The sequence below is a fragment of the Oncorhynchus tshawytscha genome, linkage group LG24 (assembly GCF_018296145.1).
Source record: "Oncorhynchus tshawytscha isolate Ot180627B linkage group LG24, Otsh_v2.0, whole genome shotgun sequence".
Taxonomy (NCBI): Eukaryota; Metazoa; Chordata; class Actinopteri; order Salmoniformes; family Salmonidae; genus Oncorhynchus; species Oncorhynchus tshawytscha.
In genome coordinates this window covers 34,044,292-34,062,681 of record NC_056452.1, presented here as the reverse complement: position 1 = coordinate 34,062,681, position 18,390 = coordinate 34,044,292, and the positions used below count along the sequence as shown (strand labels likewise).

The 18,390-nt window shown below is 46.3% G+C and overlaps 1 protein-coding gene across 4 annotated transcripts in view; it reads left to right on the top strand.

The window, feature by feature from the left end:
- Positions 1-18,390, top strand: part of LOC112238626 (signal-induced proliferation-associated 1-like protein 2) — a 341,137-nt gene that overhangs the window by 41,394 nt on the left and 281,353 nt on the right. For all 4 annotated transcript variants that reach the window (XM_042305703.1, XM_042305704.1, XM_042305702.1 and 1 more), the window contains exon 2: positions 3,851-3,975. The gene's annotated coding sequence lies outside the window, so the exon portion shown is untranslated. The remainder of the gene's footprint in view (positions 1-3,850; positions 3,976-18,390) is intronic.

The following is an 18,390-nucleotide window of genomic DNA, read 5'->3' as shown; positions in this document are numbered from 1 at the left end:
GGGGGAGCAGAAGGACGAAAGAGGGAGGTAGAGGGACATTAGGACAGCAGCTGTATGCATTTCAGTAGAATGACTGCTGTCACTTTCACTACCTCTTTCTCTCTCTCTTCAATGTCAAGTGAAATAGATAATAAACAAACATTGCACTCTCAAAGGTTCCAAAGGAATAGAGACATTTCAAATGTCATATTATATATATATATATATAACAGTTCTATATCAGTTCTATAACTGATTCAAGTATTTTTAGCCAGATGCTAATTGGTAGGTCAAATTTTATGTTCCTTTTGATTGTGTAGAAGGCCCTACTTGCCTTCTGTCTCACATCATTCACAGCTTTGTATATGTTACCTGTGGAGCTGATGTTTAGGCCAAGGTAGGTATAGTTTTTGTGTGCTCTAGGGCAACAGTTTCGAGATGGAATTTGTATTTGTGGTCCTGGTGACTGGACCTTTTTTTTGGAACGCCATTATTTTTGTCTTCCTGAGATTTACTGTCAGGGCCCAGGTCTGGCAGAATCTGTGCAGAACATCTAGGTGCAGCTGTAGGCCCTCCTTGGTTGGGGACAGAAGCACCAGATCAGCAAACAGTAGACATTTGACTTCAGATTCTATTAGGTTGGGGCCGGGTGCTGCGGACTGTTCTAGTGCCCAATTCGTTGATACACAGTTGAAGTCAGAAGTTTAAATACACTTAGGTTGGAGTCATTACTTAAAACTCGTTTTTCAACCACTTCCCAAATTTGTTAACAAACTATAGTTTTGGCAAGTCGGTTAGGACATCTACTTTGTGCATGACACAAGTCATTTTTCCAACAGTTGTTTACAGACATATTATTTCACTTATAATTCACTGTATCACAATTCCAGTGGGTCAGAAGTTTACATACATGAAGTTGACTGGGCCTTTAAACAGTTTGGAAAATTCCAGAAACTGATGTCATGGCTTTAGAAGCTTCTGATAGGCTAATTGACATCATTTGAGTCAATTGGAGGTGTACCTGTGGATGTATTTCAAGGCCTACCTTCCAACTCAGTGCCTCTTTGCTTGACATCATGGGGAAATCAAAAGAAATCAGCCAAGACCGCAGACAAAAATTGTAGACCTCCACAAGTCTGGTTCATCCTTGGGAGCAATTTCCAAACGCCTGAAGGTATCACGTTCATCTGTACAAACAATAGTACGCAAGTATATACACCATGGGACCACGCAGCCGTCATACCGCTCAGGAAGGAGAAGCGTTCTGTCTCCTAGAGATGAACGTACTTTGGTGCGAAAAGTGCAAATCAATCCCAGAACAACAGCAAAGGATCCTGTGAAGATGCTGGAGGAAACAGGTAGACAAGTATCTATATCCACAGTAAAACGAGTCCTATATCTACATAACCTGAAAGGCCACTCAGCAAGGAAGAAGCCACTGCTCCAAAACAACCATAAAAAAGTCACACTACTGTTTGCAACTGCACATGGGGACAAAGATCACACTTTTTGGAGAAATGTCCTCTGGTCTGATGAAACAAAAATAGAATTGTTTGGCCATAATGACCATCGTTATGTTTGGAGGACAAAGGGGGAGGCTTGCAAGCCGAAGAACACCATCCCAACCATGAAACACGGAGGTGGCAGCATCATGTTGTGGGGGTGCTTTACTGCAGGAGGGACTGGTGCACTTTACAAAATAGACGACATCAAGAGAAAGGAAAATGATGTGGATATATTGAAGCAACATCTCAAGACATCAGTCAGGAAGCTTGGTTGCAAATGGGTTTTCCAAATGGACAATGACCCCAAGCATACTTCCAAAGTTGTGGCAAAATGGCTTAAGGACAACAAAGTCAAGCTATTGGAGTGGCCATCACAAGCCCTGACCTCAAACCTATAGAAAATGTGTGGGCAGAACTGAAATAGCATGTGCCAGCAAGGAGGCCTACAAACCTGACTCAGTTACACCAGCTCTGTGAGGAGTAATGAGACAAAATTCACCCAACTTTTTGTGGGAAGCTTGTGGAAGGCTACCCGAAACGTTTGACCCAAGTTAAACAATTTAAAGGCAATGCTACCAAATACTAATTTAGTGTATGTAAACTTCTGACCCACTGGGAATGTGATGAAAGAAATAAAAGCTGAAATAAAAAAAACATTCTCTCTACTATTATTCTGATATTTCACATTCTTAAAATAAAGTGGTGATCCTAACTGACCTATGACAGGGAATGTTTACTAGGTTGAATGTCAGGAATTGTGAAAAACTGAGTTTAAATGTATTTGGCTAAGGTGTATGTAAACTTCCGACTTCAACTGTACATGTTGAATAGGGTAGGACTCAAGCTGCATCCCTGCCACACCCCACGGCCATGTGGAAAGAAATGTGTGTATTATTTGCCAATTTTAACCTCACACTCATGCCACATTGAGCCAAAATATTTTTTGAAATCAAGAAAGCATGAGCAGACTTTACCTCTTTTGGTTTGTATTTTTGTCAATTAGGGTGTGCTGTCACGAATATTACCGAAGGTGGCTCCCCTTCTTGTTCGGGTGGCGCTCGGCGTCACCGGTCTACTAGCTGCCACTGATCCTTTGTTCTGTGTTCGTTTGGTTTTGTCTAATTGTTTTCACCTGTTCCTTGTTTGGTTGTTAGGGTGGGGTTATTTAAGTTCGTTTAGCCCGCTTCTGTTTGTGCGGGCTTGTTGTTCTGTATTTGTGAGAGGTGTTAGTGGTTTGTTGGGTTTTCTCGCTGTCCTGGTATTTTACCTAAGGGTACTATTTGTAGTAATAGTTACTCCTGTGTTGGGTATTTACTATTTAGTTCTTTTGATTTTGGACATTTAAGTGTGTGTTTTTCCCGCATCCTTTGCTCTCTGCGCCTGACTCCACACCCATTCACTCATTGAGCGTTACATGTGCAGGGTGAATACATGGCCTGTTTTACTGTAATTTGGTAAAAAGCCAATTTGACAGTTGCTCAGTACAATGTTTTCACTGTGGAAAATGTACGAGTCAGCAGAGTAGAATTATCTCTCCCTCTTTTAATCTATCTATCCATCTCTCTCTCTCTCTCTCTCTCTCTATATATATATATATATATATATATATATATATATATTTCTCTCTCTATATATATATATATTTCTCTCTCTATATATATATATATATATTTCTCTCTCTATATATATATATATATTTCTCTCTCTATATATATATATATTTCTCTCTCTCTATATATATATATATATATATTTCTCTCTCTCTATATATATTTCTCTCTCTCTATATATATATATATATATTTCTCTCTCTCTATATATATATATTTCTCTCTCTATATATATATATATTTCTCTCTCTCTATATATATATATTTCTCTCTCTCTATATATATATATTTCTCTCTCTATATATATATATATATATATATTTCTCTCTCTATATATATATATATTTCTCTCTCTCTATATATATATATTTCTCTCTATATGTATATATATTTCTCTCTCTCTATATATATATATTTCTCTCTCTCTATATATATATATTTCTCTCTCTCTATATATATATATATATATATTTCTCTCTCTATATATATATATATATATATTTCTCTCTCTCTATATATTTCTCTCTCTATATATTTCTCTCTCTATATATATATATATTTCTCTCTCTATATTTCTCTCTCTATCTATATTTCTCTCTCTCTATATATATATTTCTCTCTCTCTCTCTCTTTCTCTCTCTCTTCAAACAGAATGAATGAAGAGTGAAAGGAGGGCTGTAGTGTTTTCAGTGTACAAAGGGAACTCTTTCTCTTGTTGGTGTCTTTTGGATTTTCACTGAGGTTTCTTATCAACAGGTGTGTGATGGAGCAGCTCCAGCTGGAGTAGCATTGCTGGACATCATGTCACGCTGGGACACACAGATCTGTGGAAACAGGATACTACTGTGGTAGACTGGGGGAAGTCCTACTTCTATGATCAGGTAGGAATGGAGATTCTACATGTTCAACGCTTGACTTGAGTGAATATTAGCTCAACAACATTGTGTTGCTCCTGTACCTAAATATAAACAGGCCCTTATTTCAGTTCATATCAAGCGCTAAATGTGTTGATAGGAAGTAATCAACAACACCTTGGTATGCTTGTTTAACGTAATAGGACAAGTTAAGAAGCAAAACCTCACTCTTTGGCTTGACTTTAATCAAATGCTGTTTTAATCTAACTCTAACTTCCCTTTAAGGGTGTTTCCGTATGTGTGTATGTGATTACTGGTGGCAGATTGGAGCCAGACAGGTGGACTGAAAGACAGTTAAAGGCATGTAGTTTCTAGGTAGTCAGAGGCTGAAGGTTGAGATGATCTTCAGGGGTGATTCGTCTGTCTGTCTGTCTGTCTGTCTGTCTGTCTGTCTGTCTGTCTGTCTCTGTCGGTCGGTCTGTCTGTCTGCTGTGGATCTGATAGCTGCTGCCTAGGAATCCAAAATGTCTTCTGCCAACTTTCTGTCATTATAATGAGAAAAGCCAGAAAACAACAAAGCCTGTAAAGAAAGTGTCAGCCTGAAAGATGATGAAGAGGATGGTCTGAGTTGTGAGGTGACACATCCAGGGGGTGATGTGTAGGTCAGCATGTGTGAGTGAGTTAGTCACCCTGTGTTGTACAGCTATCACAGTGTCACACACAGCTCTCAGGCCCCCACCCTCACCCCAACCATGTTCTTCATCATTTGACGATGTGGACTTGGACTGACCTGAGATGTGGAGAAGGAGAAGTGGAGGGAGGGAGGGAAACAGAGACACAGTAACCTCTGCCAATCGCTTTTATAACAGATACAGTAGTTAGTAGATAGTTAGATGTTAGTAGTTGTGCTTTCCAAATTCATTTCAATTCAATTCAAAGTGCTTTATTGGGAAGAATACAGCATGTTTACATTGCCAAGTGAAATAGACAATAAACAAAAGGAACGGTAAACATTACAGAGTTTATTTCAAATGTCATATTATATATATACAGTGTTGTAACGATGTGCAAATAGTTAAAGTACAAAAGGGAAAATAAATAAACATAAATATGGGTTGTGTTTACAATGGTGTTTGTTCTTCACTGGTTGACCTTTTCTTGTGGCAACAGGTCACAAATCTTGCTGCTGTGACGTCACACTGTGGTATTTCACCCAGAAGATATGGGAGTTTATCACAATTGGATTTGTTTTCTAATTTTTTGTGGGTCTGTGTAATCTGAGGGAAATATGTGTCTCTAATATGGTCATACATTGGGCAGGAGATTAGGAAGTGCAGCTCAGTTTCCACCTCATTTTGTGGGCAGTGAGCACATAGCCTGTCTTCTCTTGAGAGGCAAGTCTGCCTACGGCGACCTCTATCAATAGCAAGGCTATGCTCACTGAGTCTGTACATAGTCAAAGCTTTCCTTAATTTTGGGTTAGTCACAGTGGTCAGGTATTCTGCCACTGTGTACTCTCTGTTTAGGGCCAGATAGCATTCTAGTTTGCTCAGTTTTTTTGTTAATTCTTTCCAATGTGTCAAGTAATTATCTTTTTGTTTTCTCATGATATGGTTGAGTCTAATTGTGTTGCTGTCCTGGGGCTCTGTGGGGTCTGTTTGTGAACAGAGCCCCAGGACCAGCTTGCTTAGGGGACTCTTCTCTATGTTAATCTCTCTGTAGGGGATGGATTTATTATGGAAGGTTTGGGAATCGCTTCCTTAAGTGGTTGTAGAATTTAACAACTCTTTTCTGGATTTTTATAATTAGCGGGTATCGGCCTGATTCTGCTCTGCATACATTATTTGGTGTTTTACGTTGTACACAAAGGATATTTTAGCAGAATTCTGCATGCAGTGTCGATCTGGTGTTTGTATTGTGAAGTCTTCCTTGGAGAGCGGCCCCCAGACCTCACAACCATAAAGGACAATGGGCTCTATAACTCATTCAAATATTATTAACCAGATCCTAATTGGTATGTCCCATGTTATGTTCCCTTTGATGGCGTAGACTCTCTCTCTCTCTCTCAAAGCTCTCTCTCTCTCAAAGCTCTCTCTCTCTCAAAGCTCTCTCTCTCTCTCTCTCTCTCAAAGCTCTGCAGACTGTTTACATGGGAGGCTGCTGGGCTGGGCGATATCTACAGACTGTGTTTCATGGGAGGCTTTGGATAGGGAATCAATCATGCTACTTAAGATTACTGTCATGTTGTTGTAGAAATAGTAATGAGGTATAAACTACATATTTGTTTCTTCATAAATGAGCTTTTCAAAGTGCACCAACGGAACAGCTTGCCAGGGTTGGGGAGTAGGCGATTACATGTGACATGTAATCTGATTACAAAAAAACTCTAGTTACATTACCAGGAAAAATATAGTAATCAGATTACAGATACTTTTTATAAACTAGACGATTTCTTCTTGGATTACTCAGTTACATTCAAATCAGCATTGAAAAATGGTGAAAGTTTAAGTTTGTTCCACATGAGTGAGTCTGAACACAAGTAGGAGACCACTATGATGACACTCCAATCAGAGACCACTATGATGACACACCAATCAGAGACCACTATGATGACACTCCAATCAGAGACCACTATGACCTCACACCAGATGCGTTTGATGTCTTCTAATGCCTCTTTAGGGGAAAGTAATCTAAAAGTAGCTGAAAGTAATCTAAAAGTAGCTGAAAGTAATCTAAAAGTAGCTGAAAGTAATCTAAAAGTAACGGATATCGATCTAAAAGTAACTGAACGTAATCAGATTACATTCATGTGTTTTGGCAATCCAAAAGTGTAATTACTGATTCCTGATGTGAATGAGATCACCCAGTGTTCTCAGTGTGTAATTATCCTCTCTGGTCTTTCTGGTTTAATATTTTGCATTATTTTAATTATGTATTGACAGTAGCCTTAATTAGTAGCCTTATTTTTTTAATTTGGGCAATTTAATTGAATGAAGTTTTGGGGAAGCTTAGCCTATTGAAACCCTGGATTTACAACTACAAACCCTCCTGGCAGTAGTTAGACGTTGCATTTGTGTCAAAGGAATTGTTTATTGCAAGGAAGAAGATGGACCAGCCGTCTTCTTCCTTGTAAATGAGTTGCATTCATCCTCAAATTAAGTTGCCTGTTTGAAAATCGTATTGACTGAATTCAAATGTCAAGTTATAACTTCGTGACCGTTGTTAAATTTTTCACACATTGATACAGAATTGTAAAATTAAATAACACATTTGCGAATCATACTTGCAACCACAAATCTCAATGTGATACGGCCTGCGTCAGCTATGGGCGATACGGCCTGCCTGCGTCAGCTATAGGGCGATACGGCCTGCGTCAGCTATAGGACGATACGGCCTGCGTCAGCTATAGGACGATACGGCCTGCGTCAGCTATAGGGCGATACGGCCTGCCTGCGTCAGCTATAGGACGACACGGCCTGCCTGCGTCAGCTATGGGGCGATACGGCCTGCCTGCGTCAGCTATAGGGCGATACGGCCTGCGTCAGCTATAGGGCGATACGGCCTGCGTCAGCTATAGGACGATATGGCCTGCGTCAGCTATAGGGCGATACGGCCTGCCTCAGCTATGGGGCGATACGGCCTGCCTGCGTCAGCTATGGGCGACATGGCCTGCGTCAGCTATAGGACGATACTGCCTGCGTCAGCTATAGGGCGATACGGCCTGCGTCAGCTATAGGACGATACGGCCTGCGTCAGCTATAGGACGATACGGCCTGCGTCAGCTATGGGGGCGATACGGCCTGCCTGCGTCAGCTATGGGCGACATGGCCTGCGTCAGCAGGCGATACTGCCTGCGTGGGGCGATACGGCCTGCGTCAGCTATAGGCCGGCCTGCGTCAGCTATAGGACGATACGGCCTGCGTCAGCTATAGGACGATACGGCCTGCCTGCGTCAGCTATAGGCGATACGGCCTGCCTGCGTCAGCTATGGGGCGATACGGCCTGCCTGCGTCAGCTATAGGGCTACGGCCTGCGTCAGCTATAGGGACGATATGGCCTGCGTAAGCTATAGGGCGATACGGCCTGCGTCAGCTATGGGGCGATACGGCCTGCCTGCGTCAGCTATGGGCGACATGGCCTGCGTCAGCTATAGGACGATACGGCCTGCGTCAGCTATGGGCGATACGGCCTGCCTGCGTCAGCTATAGGACGATACGGCCTGCCGTCAGCTATAGGACGATACGGCCTGCCTGCGTCAGCTATAGGACGATACGGCCTGCCTGCGTCAGCTATAGGACGATACGGCCTGCCTGCGTCAGCTATAGGACGATACAGCCTGCCTGCGTCAGCTATGGGCGATACAGCCTGCCTGCGTCAGCTATGGGGCGATACGGCCTGCCTGCGTCAGCTATGGGGCGATACGGCCTGCCTGCGTCAGCTATGGGGCGATACGGCCTGCCTGCGTCAGCTATGGGGCGATACGGCCTGCCTGCGTCAGCTATGGGGCGATACGGCCTGCCTGCGTCAGCTATGGGGCGATACGGCCTGCCTGCGTCAGCTATGGGGCGATACGGCCTGCCTGCGTCAGCTATGGGGTGATACGGACTGCCTGCGTCAACTATGGGGCGATACGGCCTGCCTGCGTCAACTATGGGGCGATACGGCCTGCCTGCGTCAGCTATAGGGCGATACGGCCTGCCTGCGTCAGCTTGGTAGAATGTAGCCCACTAACGACACATTTCAGTGTTTCCTTTGTGTTGCTCTGGTACATTTGTGTGTAGAACATTTGTACATTTGTAGAACATCCGGGTTGGCAGAGTGTGCTAAAGCAGTGAATAAAACAAGCTTAGGGAGGAGGCTTCTAATGTTAACATGCATGAAACCAAGGCTATAACGGTTACAGAAGTCATCAAATGAGAGTGCCTCGGGAATAGGAGTGGAGCTAGGCACTGCAGGGCCTGGATTCACATCTATATCACCAGAGGAACAGAGTAGGATAAGGGTACGGCTAAAAGCTATGAGAATTGGTCGTTTAGAACGTCCGGAACAGAGAGTAAAAGGAGGTTTCTGGGAGCGATAAAATAGCTTCAAGGTATAATGTACAGACAAATCAAATCAAATCAAATCTTTATTTGTCACATACACATGGTTAGCAGATGTTAATGCGAGTGTAGCGAAATGCTTGTGCTTCTAGTTCCGACAATGCAGTAATAACCAACAAGTAATCTAACTAACAATTCCAAAACTACTGTCTTATACACAGTGTAAGGGGATAAAGAATATGTACATAAGGATATATGAATGAGTGATGGTACAGAGGAGCATAGGCAAGATACAGTAGATGGTATTGAGTGCAGTATATACATATGAGATGAGTATGTAAACCAAGTGGCATAGTTAAAGTGGCTAGTGATACATGTATTACATAAGGATGCAGTCGATGATATAGAGTACAGTATCAACGTATGCATATGAGATGAACAATGTAGGGTAAGTAACATTATATAAGGTAGCATTGTTTAAAGTGGCTAGTGATATATTTACATTTCCCATCAATTCCCATTATTAAAGTGGCTGGAGTTGAGTCAGTGTGTTGGCAGCAGCCACTCAATGTTAGTGGTGGCTGTTTAACAGTCTGATGGCCTTGAGATAGAAGCTGTTTTTCAGTCTCTCGGTCCCAGCTTTGATGCACCTGTACTGACCTCGCCTTCTGGATGATAGCGGGGTGAACAGGCAGTGGCTCGGGTGGTTGATGTCCTTGATGATCTTTATGGCCTTCCTGTAACATCGGGTGGTGTAGGTGTCCTGGAGGGCAGGTAGTTTGCCCCCGGTGATGCGTTTTGCAGACCTCACTACCCTCTGGAGAGCCTTACGGTTGTGGGCGGAGCAGTTGCCGTACCAGGCGGTGATACAGCCCGCCAGGATGCTCTCGATTGTGCATCTGTAGAAGTTTGTGAGTGCTTTTGGTGACAAGCCGAATTTCTTCAGCCTCCTGAGGTTGAAGAGGCGCTGCTGCGCCTTCTTCACGATGCTGTCTGTGTGTGTGGACCAATTCAGTTTGTCTGTGATGTGTATGCCGAGGAACTTAAAACTTGCTACCCTCTCCACTACTGTTCCATCGATGTGGATAGGGGGGTGTTCCCTCTGCTGTTTCCTGAAGTCCAAAATCATCTCCTTAGTTTTGTTGACATTGAGTGTGAGGTTATTTTCCTGACACCACACTCCGAGGGCCCTCATCTCCTCCCTGTAGGCCGTCTCGTCGTTGTTGGTAATCAAGCCTACCACTGTTGTGTCATCCGCAAACTTGATGATTGAGTTGGAGGCGTGCGTGGCCACGCAGTCGTGGGTGAACAGGGAGTACAGGAGAGGGCTCAGAACACACCCTTGTGGGGCCCCAGTGTTGAGGATCAGCGGGGTGGAGATGTTGTTGCCTACCCTCACCACCTGGGGGCGGCCCGTCAGGAAGTCCAGTACCCAGTTGCACAGGGCGGGGTCGAGACCCAGGGTCTCGAGCTTGATGACGAGCTTGGAGGGTACTATGGTGTTGAATGCCGAGCTGTATTCGATGAACAGCATTCTCACATAGGTATTCCTCTTGTCCAGATGGGTTAGGGCAGTGTGCAGTGTGGTTGAGATTGCATCGTCTGTGGACCTATTTGGGCGGTAAGCAAATTGGAGTGGGTCTAGGGTGTCAGGTAGGGTGGAGGTGATATGGTCCTTGACTAGTCTCTCAAAGCACTTCATGATGACAGATGTGAGTGCTACGGGCGGTAGTCGTTTAGCTCAGTTACCTTAGCTTTCTTGGGAACAGGAACAATGGTGACCCTCTTGAAGCATGTGGGAACAGCAGACTGGTATAGGGATTGATTGAATATGTCCGTAAACACACCGGCCAGCTGGTCTGCGCATGCTCTGAGGGCGCGGCTGGGGATGCCGTCTGGGCCTGCAGCCTTGCGAGGGTTAACACGTTTAAATGTCTTACTCACTTCGGCTGCAGTGAAGGAGAGTCCGCATGTTTTCATTGCAGGCCGTGTCAGTGGCACTGTATGGTCCTCAAAGCGGGCAAAAAAGTTATTTAGTCTGCCTGGGAGCAAGACATCCTGGTCCGTGACTGGGCTGGATTTCTTCTTGTAGTCCGTGATTGACTGTAGACCCTGCCACATGCCTCTTGTGTCTGAGCCGTTGAATTGAGATTCTACTTTGTCTCTGTACTGACGCTTAGCTTGTTTGATAGCCTTGCGGAGGGAATAGCTGCACTGTTTGTATTCAGTCATGTTACCAGACACCTTGCCCTGATTAAAAGCAGTGGTTCGCGCTTTCAGTTTCACACGAATGCTGCCATCAATCCACGGTTTGTAGTTAGGGAATGTTTTAATCGTTGCTATGGGAACGACATCTTCAGCGCACGTTCTAATGAACTCGCACACCGAATCAGCGTATTCGTCAATATTGTTATCTGACGCAATACGAAACATATCCCAGTCCACGTGATGGAAGCAGTCTTGGAGTGTGAAGTCAGCTTGGTCGGACCAGCGTTGGACAGACCTCAGCGTGGGAGCCTCTTGTTTTAGTTTCTGTCTGTAGGCAGAGATCAACAAAATGGAGTCGTGGTCAGCTTTTCCGAAAGGAGGGCGGGGCAGGGCCTTATATGCGTCGCGGAAGTTAGAGTAACAATGATCCAAGGTTTTTCCACCCCTGGTTGCGCAATCGATATGCTGATAAAATTTAGGGAGTCTTGTTTTCAGATTAGCCTTGTTAAAATCCCCAGCTACAATGAATGCAGCCTCCGGATAAATGGATTCCAGTTTGCAAAGAGTCAAATAAAGTTCTTTCAGAGCCATCGATGTGTCTGCTTGGGGGGGGGGATATATACGGCTGTGATTATAATCGAAGAGAATTCTCTTGGTAGATAATGCGGTCTACATTTGATTGTGAGGAATTCTAAATCAGGTGAACAGAAGGATTTGAGTTCCTGTATGTTTCTTTCGTCACACCATGTCTCGTTAGCCATAAGGCATACGCCCCCGCCCCTCTTCTTACCAGAAAGATGTTTGTTTCTGTCGGCGCGATGCGTGGAGAAACCCGCTGGCTGCACCGCCTCGGATAGCGTCTCTCCAGTGAGCCATGTTTCCGTGAAGCAAAGAACGTTACAGTCTCTGATGTCCCTCTGGAATGCTACCCTTGCTCGGATTTCATCAACCTTGTCGTCAAGAGACTGGACATTGGCGAGAAGAATGCTAGGGAGTGGTGCACGATGTGCCCGTCTCCGGAGTCTGACCAGAAGACCGCCTCGTTTCCCTCTTTTTCGGAGTCGTTTTTTTGGGTCGCCGCATAGGATCCATTCTGTTGTCCCGGTTGAAAGGCAGAACACAGGATCCGCGTCGCGAAAAACATATTCTTGGTCGTACTGATGGTGAGTTGACGCTGATCTTATATTCAGTAGTTCTTCTCGACTGTATGTAATGAAACCTAAGATGACCTGGGGTACTAATGTAAGAAATAACACGTAAAAAAACAAAACACTGCATAGTTTCCTAGGAACGCGAAGCGAGGCGGCCATATCTGTCGGCGCCGGAAGTATCAGACAAAGGTATGGTAGGATGTGAATACAGTGGAGCTAAACCTAGGTATTGAGTGATGATGAGAGAGATATTGTCTCTACAAACATCATTGAAACCTGGTGACGTCATCGCATGTGTGGGTGGTGGAACTGAAAGGTTGGATAAGGTATAATGAGCAGGGCTAGAGGCTCTACAGTGAAATAAGCCAATAAAAACTAACCAGGACAGCAATGGACAAGGCATATTGACATTAAGGAGAGGCATGCTTAGTCAAGTGATCGTAAGGGTCCAGTGAGTAGTGAGGTTGGTTGGGGTAACGGAGATTCAGACAGCTAGCCGGGCCATCGGTAGCAAGCTAGCATAGGATGGAGGACTGTTTTTACTCACTTCGTGCGTTTCCGTTAGTAGATTAGTGGGGTTCCGTGTGGTAGAGGGGACCAATCCAATTGGCAAAATAGATATAGTTATAGTGACCCAAGACAAATTGTCCGAGAGACCTATTCAGATTGCAGCCGATAAGACAGCTAACGATTAGCGGGCCCCAGATGGGCGTTCAGGTAACGTCGCGACGGAGGAGCCAGCTGGATAACTCCCTCGTGCAGATAGCGTCGGTAGTCCAGTTGTGAAGGCCCGGTGGGGCTCCGCGTTGGCAGTAAAACGGGTCCGGATAGGTGATTGTAGCCCAGGAGTGACTGATGGAACTCTTCAGCTGGCTCGCTCCGGAATAATTGAAGTTTGCTCCGGGACAGACGTAAGCCAATAGAGTCGCTTTGTACAAAACTGGCGATAGCTTTTCGAGCTAAAGGATAGCTGATGACCATCAACCGTGGTTAGCTAAATACTAACGTTAGCCAGTAAACTGGACATGACAAGACGTGGACAGAGGACGTCTGACTGCTATGCCATCTTGGATTGAGGGTGAGGATATAGCTGGAGGCTCTATCCTGATGGTCATTCTCTGTTCCCAGGTCTACTGTCTATTTAATGATACTAGCCTGGATTTAGCTTGATGAAGGGACAGAAAGTTGAAGGACAATACCACTGTGTCAGTGTGACTGTGCCAGCATGACTGTCAGTGTGACTGTGCCAGTGCCAGTGTGACTGTGACTGTGTTAGTGTGTGCAGCCCTAGGTGGGAGCCTCCCTCACCCTGGGACAGCAGTAGATAAGACAACCACAATAAATAACTGTGTTCAAAGGAGTCGTGACAGAGGTTAGAGATAGCTAGTTTGGTCTGTGTCCCTCCTCTCTCCTCTTCTCCTCTGGTCAGTGTCCCTCCTCTCTCCTCTTCTCCTCTGGTCAGTGTCTCTCCTCTCCTCCTCTGGTCAGTGTCACTCCTCTCTCCTCTCCTCCTCTGGTCAGTGTCTCTCCTCTCCTCCTCTGGTCAGTGTCACTCTCTCTCTCCTCTCCTTTCCTCACATCCTCCTCTGGTCAGTGTTCCTCCTCTCTCCTCTCCTCCTCTGGTTTGTGTCCCTCCTCTCTCCTCTCCTCCTCTGGTCAGTGTCCCTCCTCTCTCTCCTCCCCTCCTCCTCTGGTCAGTGTCCCTCCTCTCCCCTCCTCCTCTGGTCAGTGTCTCCTTCCTCAGTGTCCCTCCTCTCTCTCCTCCCTGGTCAGTGTTCATCCTCTCAGTGCCTCTCCTTCTCTTGTCAGTGTCCCTCCTCTGGTCAGTGTCTCCTCTCCTCCTCTGGTCAGTGTCCCTCCTCTCTCCTCTCCTCCTCTGGTCAGTGTCCCTCCTCTCCTCCTCTGGTCAGTGTTCCTCCTCTCGCCTCTCCTCCTCTTGTCAGTGTCCCTCCTCTCTCCTCTCCTCCTCTGGTCAGTGTCCCTCCAATCCTCCTCTGTTCAGTGTTCCTCCTCTCTCCGCCCCTCCTCTGGTCAGTGTCCCTCCTCTCTCCTCTCTTCCTCTGGTCAGTGTACCTCCTCTCTCCTCTCCTCCTCTGGTCAGTGTCCCTCCTCTCTCCTCTCCTCCTCTGGTCAGTGTCCCTCCTCTCTCCTCTCCTCCTCTGGTCAGTGTCCCTCCTCTCTCCTCTCCTCCTCTGGTCAGTGACCATCCTCTCTCCTCTCCTCCTCTGGTCAGTGTCCCTCCCCTCCTCTCTCCTCTCCTTTCCTCCCCTCCTCCTCTGGTCAGTGTTCCTCCTCTCTCCTTTCCTCCTCTTGTTAGTGTCCCTCCTCTCTCCTCTCCTCCTCTGGTTAGTATCCCTCCTCTCTCCTCTCCTCCTCTGGTCAGTGTGGCTCCTCTATCCCCTCCTCCTCTGGTCAGTGTCCATCCTCTCTCCTCTCCTCCTCTGGCCAGTGTCCCTCCTCTGTCTGCTCCTCTGGTCTGTGTCCCTCCTCTCTCCTATGGTCAGTGTCCCTCCTCTCTCCTCTGGTCAGTGTCCCTCCTCTCTCAAATCCTCCTCTGGTCAGTGTCCCTCCTGTCTCCCCTCCTCCTCTGGTCAGTGTCCCTCCTCTCTTCTCTCCTTTCCTCTCCTCCTCCTCTGGTTAGTGTCCCTCCTCTCTTCTCTCCTTTCCTCCTCTCCTCCTCTGGTCGGCGTTCCTCCTCTCTCCTCTCCTCCTCTGGTCAGCGTTCCTCCTCTCTCCTGTCCTCCTCTGGTCAGTTCCTCCTCCTTTCTCCTCCTCTGGTCACTGTCCTTCATCTTTCCTCTCTTTTATCCTGTCCTCCTCTGGACAGTGTCCCTCCTCTCTCCTCTCTTCTCTCCTGTCCTCCTCTGGACAGTGTCCCTCTCCTTTTCTCCTATTGTCAGTGTCCCTCCTCTCTCATTCTAGTGCTCTATTTCTCCTTCCTTCACTGTAATGCTTTCATCTCTCCTTTCTCCCCCTCTCTAACACTCCACTCTCTCTCTATGTGTTTCTCTCTGTCTCTCTCTCACTCTGTCTCTCTGTCTCTCTCTCTCTCTCTGTCTCTCTCTCTGTCTCTCTGTCTCTGTCTCTCTGTCTCTCTGTCTCTCTGTCTCTCTCTCTCTGTCTCTCTCTCTGTCTCTCTGTCTCTGCCTCTCTGTCTCTGTCTCTCTGTCTCTGTTTCTCTGTCTCTGTCTCTCTCTCTCTCTGTCTCTCTGTATCTGTCTCTGTCTCTCTCTCTCTGTCTCTCTCTCTATCTGTTTCTCTGTCTCTCTCTCTGTCTCTGTTTCTCTGTATGTGTCTCTCTCTCTCTCTGTCTCTCTCTCTTTCTCTGTCTCTGTCTCTCTGTCTCTGTCTCTGTATATCTGTCTTTCTCTCTATCTGTCTCTCTCTCTTTCTCTGTCTCTGTGTCTCTCTGTATCTATCTCTCTCTCTCTATCTGTCTCTCTCTCTATCTGTCTCTCTGTCTCTGTCTCTGTCTCTGTCTCTGTCTCTGTCTCTCTCTCTCTCTCTCTCCCTCTCTGTCTCTCTGTCTCTCTGTATCTGTCTGTCTCTCTCTGTCTCTGTCTCTGTCTCTGTCTCATCTCTCTCTCTTTTGCTCATCATCAGTGTCAGAGAGTTATTTTTTGTGTATGTGTTTTTCTGAAGGCTCAATGTCTGTCTGGTTCTCTCTCTACAGTCATAGCCCAACGTCCTATCCAGGGCACCGTGTTCTAATATAACATGACAGCGTCTATCCAGCCGTGGTATACTATAGTAACTGTATAGCTTGATACTGAAAACATTGTGCTGATTGAGGCTGGTAACTACTAAGTTATAGCTGTCTTCAGGAAGGGAAGCGTTAGTAAATAATAACAGGACTATAGCATTACACCAGGTTGTTCTGTATTCCACCGTGGTCAGATCAGGCCTGTAGCATTACACCAGGTTGTTCTATATTCCACCACGGTCAGATCGGGTCTGTAGCATTACACCAGGTTGTTCTGTATTCCACCACGGTCAGATCGGGTCTGTAGCATTACACCAGGTTGTTCTGTATTCCACCACGGTCAGATCGGGTCTGTAACATTACACCAGGTTGTTCTGTATTCCACCACGGTCAGATCGGGTCTGTAACATTACACCAGGTTGTTCTGTATTCCACCACGGTCAGATCAGGTCTGTAACATTACACCAGGTTGTTCTGTATTCCACCACGGTCAGATCTGTTTTTGTTTTGTTCGTGAGGTAAACCGGGATACCTCAAATGAAAGACAACCCAGCTGCTGTAACCTTGGAGGGGAGAAGGAGAGGGGGGGGGGACATTACACTGGATCAGCTCTTCACTCTGACTGGTTACTGAGATGGAGAGGGGGAGGACATTACACTGGAGCATTAATACAGGTTGGACTGATCCTTTATGACCTGGCTGGGGGGATACAGGTTGGACTGATCCTTTATGAACTGGCTGGGGGGGATACAGGTTGGACTGATCCTTTATGACCTGGCTGGGGGGGATACAGGTTGGACTGATCCTTTATGACCTGGCTGGGGGGGATACAGGTTGGACTGATCCTTTATGACCTGGCTGGGGGGATACAGGTTGGACTGATCCTTTATGACCTGGCTGGGGGATACAGGTTGGACTGATCCTTTATGACCTGAATGGGGGGATACAGGTTGGACTGATCCTTTATGACCTGGCTGGGGGATACAGGTTGGACTGAGCCTTTATGACCTGGCTGGGGGGATACAGGTTGGACTGATCCTTTATGACCTGGCTGGGGGATACAGGTTGGACTGATCCTTTATGACCTGGCTGGGGGGTACAGGTTGGACTGATCCTTTATGACCTGAATGGGGGATACAGGTTGGACTGATCCTTTATGACCTGGCTGGGGGGGGATACAGGTTGGACTGATCCTTTATGACCTGAATGGGGGATACAGGTTGGACTGATCCTCTATGACCTGGCTGGGGGATACAGGTTGGACTGATCCTTTATGACCTGGCTGGGGGATACAGGTTGGACTGATCCTTTATGACCTGGCTGGGGGATACAGGTTGGACTGATCCTTTATGACCTGGCTGGTGGGGATACAGGTTGGACTGATCCTTTATGACCTGGCTGGTGGGGATACAGGTTGGACTGATCCTTTATGACCTGGCTGGGGGGGATACCACTGAGAATCACTAGGTATCAGCTTCATGACACTTTCTCACAGTATAAAGCCGTGATCGAAGCTCCTGAGTAATGAACTACTTCATCTGCGGTCTGTTAATTGTGTGCATTTGTTGCTGTGGCACACAGGATGGGCTACAGTAGGGTAAAACATGACTTAGGGGCAGTAGCTTTTATCCCATGTGAGATTTCAACCCTTTTTGAACCTGAGAGTTGTCTGTGTGGTTTTGGTGTTTTTATGGTCCGTCACAACGGTAATCCTTTATTCCATCTGCACCACATGTCAGAGAGGAAGAGGATGGTAGTTTAGGTCTGACTCACTAAGACACTGCTTGTAGAGGACTTCTCAGTTCTCTGCATCTATCTCTGACAGGGAGCTGCCCCGCTGAGCCCAATCTGTACAGCTCTAATCTGTGGATGCTAGACAGTCCTTTTTCACTGTCCTGACAGCATATTCATATATTTTACAGCGACATCACAGTATATATTAATATCAGGCCCAGGCTTTAATCAGGCCATGATGTCACTGGATTATTTTAATACCAGATGCCCCTCTGTACCCTGTCAGAGAGATAACAGGGAGAGAAACCAGGAGGGAGGGGCTGGGAGGGAGGGAGGGGCTGGGAGGGAGGGAGGGGCTGGGAGGGAGGGAGGGAGGGAAAACCAACATGGAGGGACGGAGAGGCTGGGAGAGAGAGTGAGAGAGTGAGAGGGAGGGAGAGAGAGAGTGAGAGGGAGGGAGGGAGTGAGAGAGGGAGGGAGGGAGGGAGTTAGAGAGAGAGGGAGAGAGGGAGAGAGAGAGAGAGAGAGAGAGAGAGAGAGAGAAACCAACATGGAGGGAGGGAGGGAGACCTAATTCGTCACTGTAATGAGGTCTCGCTCCTTC